Here is a 15,167-nt window from a genome sequence, read left to right on the forward strand (position 1 = left end):
CAGTTTTATTGGGACCTGTTTGAAGATACAGGGCAAGGACACAGCAGAATAACACACCACAATAACAAATGGATAGTGGTAAATGCACGTTTTTCTTTGTTTGATACTAGTTATGCTTAATAATGACAGTAGTAGTACAAATCAGGATGCATCTCTAGTGTGCATAGGCGACTTCTGCAATGTGAAGTAGCTCAAATGAAACAACGGAGTAATTACTCAGCAGCAATAATCTGAGCACTAATCTGCAAAGAATACCTGCACAACCTTCCAAGAATAATTGCCGTCCTGGCCTGGGGTTGTAAATAAGAATTATCCCTCAGAATTATGACCAACCGGTTAGGCTGCCTGGCCCCTAATCACAGCTGTCACCTAGCAAGGCTTCTGCATGTAACTTCATTCGGATCGCGGTGTGACACTTCGATGTCAACGGTCCTTAGGCTCTCTTCATTGTTGAAATTGTGTGGTTTGCAAGAAAATAAAGTGACATCTTGACGGCAGGACAGGAAGCTGGTCTAGTTCTTGCCAGCACTCACCATTGAGGCCAAATCCAAGAGACCATTGGAATCGCCTTAAATTAGATCGACGAGAGCACCTATGGAAAAGAAAATAATAAAATTAAGTGACCGGAAAACCACACGGTGGGTTAGGGAACAAATACAAATTGATATCAGGGTTGAATCAAGAGAGAGAAAGGGATATGGGGAGGCCACGTAGTGAGGTGAGGAGACTACTGATGGTTGCTTTGGGTAACAAAGCGGATTCCAAGGGAAGGCAGCAGTAGGACACGGAGTCTGCTGGGCGGATGGGATTGAGAAGCTGGTGGGGATACTAAGACAGCTGCTTGTGCAGCTTGTACAAGACGAGGTGAATTAGGAGATTAGTGGGAGGGGCCTTTGCCCTGCACTAGACGCAGTTGGGATGATGACAAATTCGTACAGGACTTTGGAGCGAGTTCCTCCTGCTGACATCGTGCCTTATTTTGTCCGAGCATGCTTCAAAGACATCTATGCATGTTGTGGCTTGGCTGCCTTTCTAAGCTGCCTTGCTTGAGAGTCTAACTTTTTGGGCCATATTTTACACTTTCACTTTCTCCTCTAAAAGCCTTCAGTAATGTAGAGCTCAGCAGTAAATGTTTATTTTGCAACACTAAGATCAGGAGCATATACAACTCAATGCTTTACACTAAGGGAGTGGAATTTAGTTCATACTGCTCAGAAATTTGTAACACTACAATTTAAATGTTTATCCACTGTAAAAAAACTGCAGAGGAGTATTTTTCACTCACCGCCAAAGGCAATCATTTTCTCCGAGAATTGCAGCTTCCAACATAGCACAAACACAATACTATTTCGTGATAAGAATTGTAAAACACAGTTGGTCTAGTATATTCCTGCTGTTATTACAAAAGAACAAGTATGCGCCCAATTTTCACATGAAGTTGGTAATTCAGGCCTGTAAACACCTCATCGAATAGAGCTATACGCAAAAATTTGCACCTCCCGCCAGTTTTATTAACTGTAACAGTGAAAACAGGCACGGGATGTACACTTATACCACCATGCACAAAATAAACTCAGACAATGGCACTACTGATTTTTGCAATTACATTTCAGCTGTCAGCGAAGTTAGAAATGTGCATTGTCAATGCTGAGCAGGGGAGGCTACAAGACAGCAGCCATTTTGCGTGCTGCTGTTTGGTCCAATGTATAATTTATTTTGTAATAAGGGAGTAATTACTCATTGACATTCACCCAAGTGCAGCCATAGGGCTACAAAGGAAAGCTACGCAGTTTTCTCAGAAACTTCGTAGTTTAAGAAAAATTTGTCCTGGCCCCTAAAACATTTTGACCACAATTTATTTTGCACTGCAGTTATGGAAGTGCAGCAAGCACTTGACGAGTGATGATACTGGCACCTGTCAAAAGCAATGTTACAGTATTTGCGAGAAAATAAGTCAGTTTTTCTTTTGAATCATCCATTTCAGAAGGCACCTCACACTATATTTGTGAACAATTAAGCTATGAATATAGCACAAATTATTCATTTTTTATCCCTCCTTCTTTCCTATAACCACACCGAGCTTTCCCACCAAGCTCATGAGTTGTGAGAAAAAGTAACCTTCTCCATCCTGGTCACTGAGACGAAGTGCGCAGCATGCAGTGACAAGAAAGGGTTGCTACAAATGAGGAGAGAAGGCGCCAAGAGCTGTTGAAAAAGAACAGAAGGCAGTGAAAGGACAATTCGGAACAGAACTCTGCGGCGGCTGCATTTCAATGGAGGCGAAGCCCCCTGTGCTGTGCACGTCAAAGTTCCCCAGGTGGTCAAAATAATTCTGCAGACCTCTGGCATCTCTTTCTTCTTTAGAAAGCTACTGTGTCATTTCCTTTCCTCAAAATCCAATTTTCATTTTTTCATTTTCAGAACTGTGCAGCACGAAACAAATGCCAAGCAGTGAGGCAGGAAGCAGTGGCATGCAGGCTGCAGCAGCATCAAAGGTCGCAAGCGTTAATGTGCGGAAGGCTCACACGAAATATTAAAGGTTCTTTGTTCTCCATTTGCGGAACTGGATATTTTCTGCTGCAGAAAATCAGGGGCCTTGCATCAGTCTCCCAAATGAAATGTGATTCATGCTACCAATAGAATGTAGCCCATTCGGATGTTACTGCAGCGAAGCTTCCTCCTTACTGAGCTGAAGAAGTTTTCGAGATAGCCTAGACACAGGTGAGATGGAAGAAGTCAAATCAAATCTTGGCAGAGCTCTTTCCACACCGTAAGGACGGCCTTCACAGACATGTCAGCCACAGAATGTACAATGCTGTCAAAGCTCTAGCTTAATTTTGATCTGTGCAACTGGCTTTTCCAAGGACTACATGAACAAAGCTGGTTCTGGGCAGTGGTGCTTCTCCAAGAGAGACGGTCAAACAGATGGCCAATTCCATCGCCTAACCCTGCTGTAGATTTTACAGTCACAGGCAGCTTCCCCCAGAACAAAATCATGCCTGTCAGTACTTCGCTCAATTGCATTTCGCTTCAAAGAGACAACGTGGATGATATTAACAGTTTTTGGTAAAACCAATTGTTTGGCACTTTGCAGATATGTTGAGCTTTGTTGGGCAGCAGGAAACATTGGTTGTAGAGAAAATAGTAGTATTTAAATATGCAGTGTCTTTTCCGCTGCCAGCTGATTCATTACTGTGACGTTAACACGTGGAAGTAAACGGCACATTTGGAAGGGAATGGCAGTGTGGCCTAGTGCCAGAGATCTGTGTTGAAATGTACCGTCACCACACTTTGCTTGCGAGAACGACCGCTGGCAGCTATGCCAGTACTTCAAAGTTAGGCCTTCTCTATCTTGTAACAGCTCCGTTTGCAGGGCAAGTGGACTTTGTTTTAACACTGTAATCTGTTGAAACGAATAAATATCAATTTGTCCTTAGTACACCTAAAAAATATTTTTTGTTTTCCGACCTTAACAGAGCTTGTCTGCACCTGAGTACATATGCCCTCCACTGGGATGCTACCCATGCAATCTCCAGAGTGCGAATCTTGTTTTTATCCAGACTGGAAAAGAATAGAATCTGGAAAAACAAAACAACTCACAGTAAGCCTATATATGCTGCTTTGTTACAGATACAGAATACAGAACACCAGAGTGAAATCTGCACGCTAATAAGTATGCATGCCATTTCTATTCTCATTCATTTGAATTTTTCTCAAGTTGGCAATTCAAGCCTTTGAGAAACACCTATGTTCTCATAGTGCACAGTCTCAGCTAATTAAGGCATGTATTTCATTTTCAGGTAAGGCCCAATTTTACTCAGTTCCTGGACCCCCTCCAGCTGCATGAGCAGACATTTCAAAATCAGACTGAGCCCATATGCTACTCAAAAAATGCACATTCAAGAAAGTGCACTTTGCCAGTGCACAAAGCTGAAGGCAACACATGTCACCTAGCAAAGTCTGGTATTCTACTTCCTTCAGACCTGTGCCTGCAGTTGTGGCCATGCTTTTAAAGCTTTAATGACCCAATTATAAAGAAATGAAACTTCAAAACTATAACAGCTACACTGTGAAAACTAGTGTATCGACATTTAAAAATGACGGACAATTTAGCATGGTTAAGCCAAATGTGATAGGTGTGCAAGAACTTCGGCTTTCACTTCAGTTTAAGTTCGAGGCTTGTTTTTCAAGATCAAGCAGGGACACCTAAGCTCCGCTTGAAAGGTACGATGTGACAGCGTTAATGGGTCAGTGTCCATATAAGCGAAATCGGTAATTGCCCACTTTACATTCAGATGCCTGGTGCACTGGCACAACAGGTTAAACGATGCGCCACTGCCCTATGATGGCAGCTGCTGTCACTGGTAAGAACATACCGGGCATTATAGTGCATTAAGGGCAAGTGCGATTGCTGCCTCTTCTGAAAATTCCGGAGAGCATGCTGCAGGAAGGTGGAGAGCGGCGATGGGTTGGGGTGTGTGGTGGTTAACGACTGCATCTTCGTCTGTGCAGGCTGCGTCTACCCATACGGCGTTGGCTTCCGAAACATAGTGTTTGTGTGGAGCTTTTGCATGGGCTATTTGGTGGACTGATAGGGGGCGTGGGTGTTCCAAGGAGGGGGGGGGGGGGGAGGGCTACTAGGAGCTGTGTGTGTATGGGGCGGCGGACTTGTATGCGAACTTGGAGGGTGTCAAGTATGTGGCACCCTGTGAAAGAGCGTGTTGTGCTTGTCTGTTGGCCCCTATAAGTTCACGTGTGGTGTTGTGAGCCCATACATGCTACACAACACTTGTGAGAAATTTGGAAATTCACCAGTAGACTGAGTTTCAATACATTTCTCCAACTTCAAAATAAGTAGCACCTATTACCAGTGCCACAAAATTGTGAAAAAGAGTAATATGCAAACCTGAATAAAAAACATGCATTCCATGACACGCAACCATCAAGGGCCCATCCTGTGCCAATGATTTTTCCTGTGACAAATGCTCGGCTCTACTTCTGGCAACAGTTCTCACAAAATGAACCATAAGGAGTCATTGAAAACTGGCCAGCTGTCATACAATGCCATCCTTTTTTTCCTTCACATTGCTTCCTCAAAGCTTTTCACTACAAAGCACTGACTAGTGGGAACACATTGAGATAAAAATTTGCGTCCAAGCTCTTTTTCAGAAATGAGTATGTTGTGTACATTTAGTGTGTCGAGAATTTGAGACACTGGCCATAAAAGGGTTAAATATCTTTTGAATGCTTACTGCATATGGCAGGGCCAAATCTGTGGATAAGTTGAACATGTTCATTTCTGAAGCAAGAGGCCAGAACACAGACCTGCAGGGCATTGTATTGGCAATGGTATATCAAGTATCACCAACTCTAATCAGGACCTTTTTCACGCTGTTGAATGTTTCAAATGCCCACTCTTATTTTCTATTGACTTATCGGATGGCCAACTCTCAAGGCATTTAACTGTGACAATGGTAGAAGTGACATAGCACAAAATCACGGCATTGGCTAGTGAGAGTAAAGGAAAGATGCCTCTTCCCGCCACTGGAATAAACTGGAAGCGTGAATTAAGTCAGTCCAAATTAATCAGATTCCACTGTACCAGCTTCCGAATCGAAAAGGTCAACTCACTGCCTTGGTCAGCCACTGTGGAAGGGGTTGGAGCACCAGTCAGACATGCCTGCAAGAAAACAGCTCAGCTCAAGCAATTACACAAAAAGTGCAGGGCAGCAGCAAGATTTATAAGGTAAGATACAAATCATTCCCATTAAGTAGAACATGGTCACTGCTGAAAAAAAAGTGCAGTTTTGGTGAAGCAAACCAAATCAAAGGAATCGTTTATGGCACAGTGTAGCAGATGCACTTCATCAGACTTCATTTTAAAATAAAAACTCCGCAAGTAATGAGGCACAGAAGATATTCAGACAGGACAAGTGCAAGCTTTCAACTATGACTAGTATTTGAAAGTCATTGTTTGTCCTGCCTGCACCTTTTCTATGCTCTAGAGTCCATAGCTTGTGCAGCTTTCATGTTATCAAATCATGCTGCATGAACTAGACCCACACAGTAGGCTCCTTGAATTAATCACACTTATATACGTAAGAACTATTCTCATTAAAGGGACCCAGAAAGGGGCTCTCAATAAAGGTGCGTTATGTCTGGGATGTTAAAAGACGACGGTTTGTAATTATCTTCCAGCAAGAATTATTTTGGTGCGTTTTGTGGAAGCTGAGTTCTATACAAAAAAAATTAGAACTTCCGCATCATCGCGCCTTTCCCTCTCCTCTTGCACGCCAAAACAGCGGCGCTCCTTTGTCGGCCCCACTCACTCTGTCCCCTCCCTACCTCCGCCGGCTGCGGCACGCGCAGAGTGACTGCGGCCACAGTAGCACGTGATGTCTGAAAGAATTTGGCGCTATGAACCATATATAACCCCCGGCTGTTGACGTCATTTGCACGACGTGATGTCGTATCGCAGGTTTTTGTACAAAATTCCGGCACCGCATGTCGCCGCGAGGTGCAAAAGCAAGAATTTTTAAGTGTATTGTAAATTTTCTGCTCGCTTTTCACTACGACATTTTCAGCTATATACTTGCACAAATCTGCGCAGCCCAAGCACATTTGTTGTGTTGTGTTGGGTTTTATGGCACACAAGCAACTAAGGCCATCATGCACCAAGCTCGAGGTATAGCAGAAATTTCGTGAATAATTTTATAGAATTATCCAGGAAATTTGTGATACCACCATAAGTCAGAGACATCGGCCTCACACTCATTACTATTTAGTTCAATTTGAACATGCAAATTTGCTTTTCTGCAGGGTACCAAGAATATCCATACTGAAGTGAAAGCTACACTATTCCAAATTACGTTAGTCCTGCCTGGTCACAAGTTTTTTTTGAGCAAGCAAGCAAGTATGAAAGTCATTAAATTTTCTCAACAGCACTTATACAGAGGCTTTCAGTGCTTCTGCTTTGTTGGGCAAGATTAGCAGAAGTACATAGATTTTATTTTCCAGTGATAACATGTTCTGCTAAATTCTCTGCATTCTGCCCCGTTTGAGTCAGCCTGAACATAATAATCATGTTCTTGACATGTTTTTAGTGCGAGTTATCGGTAATTCTTTCCAGCAATCCACGATGCGCTGTCAAAGATGTAATGGCGGAAGTGAATGGGTTAACGTAAGACAGCGGATTTTGAATTAAGGTACGCATGGCAGAGGCATACAGAATTGAGTCAGATGGTCACAGGATATTAAGAACGCTATAGCTGGCGCAGAACTATGCCAACCGGTGATCAGCGGGAAAGGCCTTTCTCATGCAGTGAATGTGGTTGGGTTGCTGCCGATGATGACAACTGCGAAACATACACCTCTCCAAAAAGAGTTAGTTATATTGGTTTTATTGGCGCAGAAGCAACTGAGGCTATGATGCAATCAAACACAGAGCTTTTCTTAAAGGTGACGCTTTTTACACCTAGAGTTTGTTTAAAACATTGGCTTCTCTGAGAACCTAAGAATGCATAAAAAGTCAACCAGTGCTTGATCACTTAGAAGCAACATGGTGTGTAATGGGATGTATTCATTGTAGAATGTTCTAAAATAATTCTTTCTTAGTTGTTCAACTTCTGCACAAGAAATTAAAATGTGGTTTACTGCGAGTTCATTGGCACACATTTCACAGAGAGGTTTGTCTTGATTTGTCTGCAAGAAGCTGTGTGTAAGTTGTGTGTGTGTCCGATGTGTAGCCGACATAAAATAACTTCAGTAAAACGTTCTTGATGTCTGCATGATTTCCATTCTCCTAAAAGGGGCTCCATAAAATGCAGTTTGTTGTTTGTCTGTTCTTCCCATGCAACCTGCCATTTATTTCTAAGTATACTGTGCAGTAATTTAAAAAAATCTCTGTGTGGTACGTTCACTTCTTTTACTTGACCGGTTCGAGCTTGTGCCAATCATGCATCTGCTCTCTGATTACCCTCAATTCCAATGTGCCTTGGGACCCAACAGAGTATAATGCTATGCTTTTGTTTTGTTATTTTAGGTATGTTGTGTACGATGTTTTAGATTGTGGGTTCAGCGGCATTTCGAGAGTGCAGTGCTTTGTGCATACTCAGGAGATGTGTGTAAATGATGCTATTTTTATGTGTTCTTTTACTACTTGTTCTACTGCTACAAAGATGGCATGACACTCGGCAGTAAAACCCGTGCGTACTGTGGCAGGCGTGTCATTTTTTTTTAAATTACTGCACTTCCAACATGACTGTTTTTGAGCCATCAGTGTAAAATTCAGTCTTGGTGTCATGATTTTCTTGTAGTGCAAAGAATCCTTGTAGTATGTGTTCATGTGGCGTTTCCTTTTTGTTTAAGTGTGCCAGTGTGAAGTCGCATACTGAAGGGAGGCTGTACCATCGTGGCAAATATTCATATCTTTGTGTAATATTCGGTAGGACATCTAGTACTGCTAACTCCACATTTATCTTCAAAGTGCATTATTACTGGCCTGAAAAAATGTGGTTTATTGCTGAATAATCTTTTAGATAGGCACTTCCTAACAATGGAATGGCAGAGATGTTTAGGAAGAGAACGGGTTTTTAGGACGTATGCGCATGCAAGTGTGACATTTCTATCTTCTAGTGTGGGCTCATTAGCTTTAAAGTAAAAACTGTTCACCGGGGATGTTCTATATGCTCAAGTTGATAGGTGCAGAACAAGATTATGAACAGGGTCCAGTCATTTCAAGTAGGATGCCCTTGCTGAACCATATACTATGCCGCTTTAGTCCAGCTTAGAGCGCACCAAAGAGCGATAGATTTCTAATAGGCATGCTCTATTGAACCCCTACCGTTTTCACGAGGGCGCCTTTAATACATTGATGGCTTGGAATGCTTACTTTTTAAGGTTGTTAATGTGTGGTAGAAATGAGAGTTTGTCAAAAGTGATGCCTAAAAATTTATGTCTTGCTTAATTGGTAGTGTGGTTTGATTCAAGTATAGGTTGGGATTGACCTGTAGGCCTTGTCGCAATGAGGACACAACAACTACTGTTTTTGAGGAGAAAACTTGAACCCATTTTTCTCTGCCCAGGCAGGTAGTTTACTTAGCGTGATTTGTCTCTTGCAGGACGATATGCTGGAGGAAGTGCATGCTATCTGTAGGTTGCCTACATAAACCGAATATATTATGGACTTTGGTATTACTTTGGCTAAGGAATTCAATTTTACTACGAAGAGTGTCGTGCTTAGAATGCACCCCCGGGGTACGCCATTCTCTTGGGTGAAGGTCAAAGAGTTGCTCCTAGGCGGACTCTGAATGTGCGGTTAGCCAGGAAGTCATTCAAACAGTTCAGCATCCTGCCACGGATACCTAGCTCTGCTAGGTCACGGAGAATGCTGAACTTCCATGTGGTATCATAGGCCTTCTCCAAGTCGAAGAACACCCCGATACAGTGCTGCTTGTGGATGAACGCCTCCTGGATGGTGCTTTCTAGGCAAACAAGGTGATCACTGGTCAAGCATGCTTTTTTAAATGCACATTGATGTAAGTCTACGAGTTGTCAAAATTCAAGAAGTGTGAAGGTGTCTAATGTGTATTACACTTTCAAAAGATTTAGCAAAGCAGGTGGTGAGGGCTATCGGTCTGTAATTGTTAGGACTTGTTGGTGGTTTTGCACATTTCAGAAAAAATACCATGACTTCTTCTTTCCACTCCTCAGGTATTTTCCCAGTTGTCTATATTTTATTAAAGAATTTCAACAATGCCCGTATGGCAGCCTCAGAAAGATGAGCAAAAGTAATGTAGTACACGTTGTCTGGGCCTGGTGCTGTCTTTTTACCAGGAGATAATACCCTTGAAGAGCAGTTTATTGTAGAGCTGAAAGGGCTGGCGACGTAACCGTTGCACAAACTGACCCAGCAGCGGTGGCACCAGCCGAACCTCTTTGTCGTCGTCGATGGTGCGCACTGTAGTCTTCTTCATTGCAACTGCACCGGAGACAAGAGGGAGCCATCCTGTCAACTCAAGGCTAAGAGATGACAAGGGGGTCGCAGTACGGCTTTAGCTGGCTGACGTGAACAATTTCGCGGCCCTGACAACGGTGATACAAAGAGGAGGTCACTGGCTCGACGTTATAGTTCATAGGTGACGCGCTCGAAGACACGGTAAGGGCCGAGGTACTTAACCGCTAACTTGGAGGCAGCCGGCACACACAACGAGACGAGCGAGTCAGTAGGAAAGGCCGCGGTCACTCTCATATGTGCGGAGGCCTTGAGTGGTATTCGTCAACGAGCGAGCCAGCTGGCGGCACTGCTCGGTATGACGGGCGACGTCAGAGAGAAAAGTGCATTCCGAGCTGTCGGGGCGGTGCGGAAGGACGGTATCCAGGAGACAAGAAGGTCCAGAGCCATATAAAAGAAAGAACGGAGAAAAACCGGTTGTGGCTTGAAAGGCGGTACTGTAAGCATAAGTGACGAATGCAAGTACTTGATCCGAATTGGAGGCGTCAGAGGAAATTTACATGGCGAGCATGTCTCCAAGAGTCCGGTTGAAGCGTTTGGTGAGGCCATTCGTTTGGGGATGGTAGGCAGTAGTTTTGCGATGGACGGTGTGGCATGCATCCAGTAGCTCGTGAACGACGTCAGATAAAAACACGGACGCGGTCACTGAGAAGTTCCCCAGGGGCGCGCGCTATGATGCAGGATGAAATGATGGAGGAAGAATGCGACGTCATGAGCACTAGCCGAGGGCAGGGCTGCCGTCTCCGCATACCTAGTGAAGTGATCCACGGCTACAATAATCCGTCGATTCCCGGCAGGCGTGGACGGCAGGGGACCATACAGATCGATGCCCACGCGATCGAAGGGGCGAGCTGGGCAAGGCAATGGCTGTAACGGGCTTGGGGAGGGGCGGACTTGCGTTGCTGACAGGCAATGCAGGAGCGTATATAACGGCGAACAAAATCGTACATTCCATGCCAGTAGTATCGCTGGCGCAAACGTTCGTAGGTTTTTTTCAGCAATCCTGCATGAGCGCTTTGTGGGTCGGAATGGTGAGGAATAAAAAAAGAGCCATTTGCGGGCATCCGGGTGATAGTTGCGGCGATATAGGAGAAAGTCGCGAAGCGTGAAACGAGAAGCTTGTCGATAAGGGCCCAAGGTAACGAATCCGTAGTCAGTGCATTGAGGGCATCTAGGAGTGAAAAAAATCCATGGATCTCGACGCTGTTCCATGGAGAGGTCCATGGCTGTGAGCGCAGCCAAGGCCGAGGCGAGGGCATAGGAGATGGCAGAGGTGAGCGGGACAAGGCGTCAGCGTCACAATGTTTGCAGCCCGACCGATATGCAGCGTTAATATCGTATTCCTGAAGACGAAGGGCTCAGCGGCCAAGGTGTCCAGAAGGGTCTTTGAGGGTAGAAAACCAGCAGAGGGCATGGTGGTGAGTAACAACATCGATGAGGCGGGCATAAAGATAAGGACGAAATTTTGTGAGTGCCCACACTACGGCGAGGCAGTCCTTTTCCGTAACGATGTAATTAGATCCGGCTTTCATGAGCGTATGACTTGAGTAAGAAACAACATATTCGGGAAAGCTAGCCTTACGCTGTGCAAGGACGGCTCCGAGGCCTATGCCACTGGCATCAGTGTGCAACTCGGTTGGCACACTGGAGTCGTAATAGCGCAGGATCGGTGGTGAAATCAGAAGACGACGTAGGGTAGCGAAAGCAGCGTTGCAGGCTGAGTTCCAAGCAGACAGATCAGCGGACCCATTCAGGAGCTTCGTAAGCGGTGCGATGATAGAGGCGAAGTTGTGCACAAAGCGGCGAAAATATGAGCACAGGCCCAAAAAGCTTCGGAACTTCTTAACAGAAGTCGGTTTGGGAAAGTTTGGGACAGAACGAAGCTTTTCCAGATCGGGCAGGATGCCATCTTTGGGGACGACATGGCCAAGTATGGTCAGTTTGCGGGCACCAAATCGACATTTCTTGAGCTTGAGTTGGAGACCAGCATCGGTGAGACAGTGCCGTATATTGTGCAAGTGCTTGAGATGTGTTGAAAAATCAGGTGAAAAAAAACGACAACATCGTTAAAATAGCACAGGTAAATGTGCCCTTTGAGGCCACGCAAGATGTACATCATGCGCTACAATGTTGCAGGAGCGTTATAGAGGCCGAACGGCATCACGTTGAATTCATAGAGGCCGTCAGGTGTGACAAAAGCTGTTTTTGGGCGGTCAGATTCAGCCATGGGGACTAGCCAATAGTCGGAACGGAGATCCAGCGAGGAGAACTCGGCTCCTTGCAAACAGTCGAGGGCATCATCAATACGGAGTAGCGGGCAGATGTCTTTGCGCGTAATTTTGTTTAGGCGATGATAATGAACACAGAACCGAATGAACCATCCTTCTTTTTGACGAGCACGACGGCCGACGACCATGGAGTAAAAGAGGACTGGATAACACCGCGGTGGAGCATGTCGTCCATATGTTCAGCGATGACGCAGCGCTCTGGAGGCGACACATGGTAGGGGCGCTGGGGGAGAGGGGCATGAGGGCCTCTAACAATGCTGTGAACGACGGTGGTCGCGCGGCACAAAGAGGTTGTCTTGTGGTCGAAGGAAGAGTGGAACTTGTGAAGCCGGGCAAGGAGCTTCTCGTGATGAGCTGGGTCGTGGTCGCTGGCCACTGAACGGTGAAACATTTCCTGGGAGAGCGGGTCGGAGACAGCACTAAGCAGTGTGAGGGCGGCGACAAAGGTACCACCGCAAAAAGCCCCATCGTCGAAGGGTATGAGCAAACCAAGGTGTTCAATGTGTCCAAGACATTCTCCACAGAGCAAGGTGCACTGATAGGGCAAGGAATTCGAGATGACGAGTTCGGTGGCACCGTGGCATATGTCAAGGTCAGCAAATGGAAGAGGTAGGTGTCAGCGAGAAGCGAAGATGGGTGAAGGCGCGAAGAGTACAGTCTTAATCTCTGACGGGCAGAATATTCCTTCAAATGTGGCAATGACGGACTCCGTAGGAATTTTTACTCCGTCAACCATCCTGCTGCATCGATGGACAGCAATCACTCCTGCAGGCGAGAGGTTCTCAAGTGTTTCCACAGGGCTCAATCGAGAGTCGACCCCTCGGACCAAGCCCTTGGAACATGCTAGATGAGGCGGAATGAATGCACTCGCCGGGTGGTTGGAAAAGGTCGTACACTTTAGCAGGTCTTCAATGCAGTCTTTATCCGGTGACTTGCACAAAATACCACCCCTGCCGAACTGCCGGACATCGGTAATGCGCATGAAGTGCTTTGATGTGGACTGAAGAGCCGCCTGCACTGCCTCCGGGTTGTTCGGTCAGATAGCGCCTCCATCGGAAAGCACTAAAGCGACCGGAATGCTCGGAACTCCACTGCGAAAAAGAGATCAATTGGGAGCTGGTGTTGACGAAGAGATCCCGACCAAGGGTAAAACCCCTGGCCGGGAGAAGAAGTAGACATTAAGCTCTCGTCCCGCGCCCAATCACCCCAGAACAGGAGTAAGCAGGCACAGACAAAAAGGAGAAATTTAGCAAGCTAGCGCAACACCGCCAGATACTTAGCCGCTGCCCCGCAGCCTGGGTTGCTGGGCCACGGCCCAACTTCTGCTTCCTCTTCCCCTCTGGCCAGACCGAGCAGCCTGCGGCTAAGCCCGAAGCCACGAAAAGCGGCCGAATACTGCAAAAGGCGGTGTAAAAACCACTAGCGGTCCTCGAGGACTGCCATGAATAGGTCATTGGTCAGGGACCACCGAGGGCTGCCCCAAGTTCGCAGAAGGGGTCACCTCCCCACGCAGAGGGAGGCAGCTGGTCTTAGCAGGCAGGGCTAGTTCCAGTGGCCACGTTGCAACACCACGAGTCCGTCAATGAAAAGAATGCATGACAACGAAAACGCAAACAAAAAGAAATAACCTCTGCAGAGGTGCGGACATTGCACTCCTGCAGAAACAAAACATCAATGAGGAACGATCGCGCAAGGTGAAGCACCTCCTGTTGCTTATTGGGAGAGCGAAAACCCTGCACGTGAAAGGAAGCGAACCCCATTCCGCCCTATAAGTTGAAAGAGAAGAGAACGTGGTCACGCAAAGCACACACGCCTGTCGGAAGAGGGAGCATCTCGCAGGATACTAAGTGTGGCAGTAGGCTGGCCTGCTAATGTTGTTGCTTGTCTCACAAATTGGCACATACCACAAGGGGGAGTGGCCATAACCAGGCGGTGACTCTTTGCATTGTAGATTTCATGCAGCAAAAATAGGATGACAAAAAATTGGCCAACTCTGGTTCTGTTGCAGAGGTGGTTGCAGGTGGTTAGGGGGTCTAACAAGCTTAAATTTTAGCAAGGGCGTAATTACAAGAAAAAAGGAGGGAAAAAGAAAAAATGAAGGAATTGCGAGAAGGAATTACCCAAATACGAAAGCTTATGATGGTATGAACCGTACGAAAGCTTATGATTGTAGACGTTTTGTTTCTAGCAGATAATTTTGAACGGCAGAGCAAATATTCTCATTGGTATGGCCAAGCATAGAAGCGCCAAGAGACAGAACATTCGCAGAAGACAGACACAAACTGAGACTGTGTAATAGAAATTTTAATAGTCGCCTCCTGAGCGATGAGTAGCGACGTCAATATAGAAGAAAGTGCTCTATTGTTTCCGGCTCAGCACAATATGGAAACAATGGGGAGATTGCAAGACCAGGCCTGTAGAGGCAAAAATTTAGATGTGGCCGCCAGCAACGTAGTCGTGTGATGGAAACTTCACGTTTGCAGGATCGCCAGCAGTACTTCTGCAAGGGAACAGGAGGTGCTGAAAATCTTCAATGAAGTAAGCGCTGATGCACCAAATTCTGTCATTAAAGTATACATGCGAAATAGTGCAGCCGTAATGTAAGCACTGGTTGGAAGGGGGCACGGAGGAAAACTATAAGGAGTGGAAACTCCGCTGTCTACAGCGACCAGAAAAGGTCACAAGCCCGCGGTGCCACTATCCTGCTGGTGGTGTCTGGCGGCCTGGAATGAAACCACTGAAATACAACGCCACGGCGTGTCCGCTGAAGCAAACACCCGTTTCGACTGCTTGTCGTCTGCTTTGAGCACGCGCCGGAGCCGCCTGGCCCCCTGCAGCTTCTACGACGCGCCGCATGGTGCCGCCAC

At 46.0% G+C, this 15,167-nt stretch overlaps 1 pseudogene across 1 annotated transcript in view; it reads right to left on the reverse strand.

Annotated features, from left to right (window-relative positions):
• LOC144102556 (uncharacterized) overlaps positions 1–15,167 on the reverse strand; it is a 65,344-nt pseudogene that overhangs the window by 21,856 nt on the left and 28,321 nt on the right. Inside the window, exons 7-8 of the transcript XR_013308219.1 lie at positions 5,632–5,680; positions 534–592 (exon numbers count right to left, since the gene is read on the reverse strand). The product of XR_013308219.1 is annotated as an uncharacterized LOC144102556 (transcript). The remainder of the gene's footprint in view (positions 1–533; positions 593–5,631; positions 5,681–15,167) is intronic.

Source organism: Amblyomma americanum, chromosome 8 (assembly GCF_052857255.1).
Source record: "Amblyomma americanum isolate KBUSLIRL-KWMA chromosome 8, ASM5285725v1, whole genome shotgun sequence".
NCBI lineage: Eukaryota > Metazoa > Arthropoda > Arachnida > Ixodida > Ixodidae > Amblyomma > Amblyomma americanum.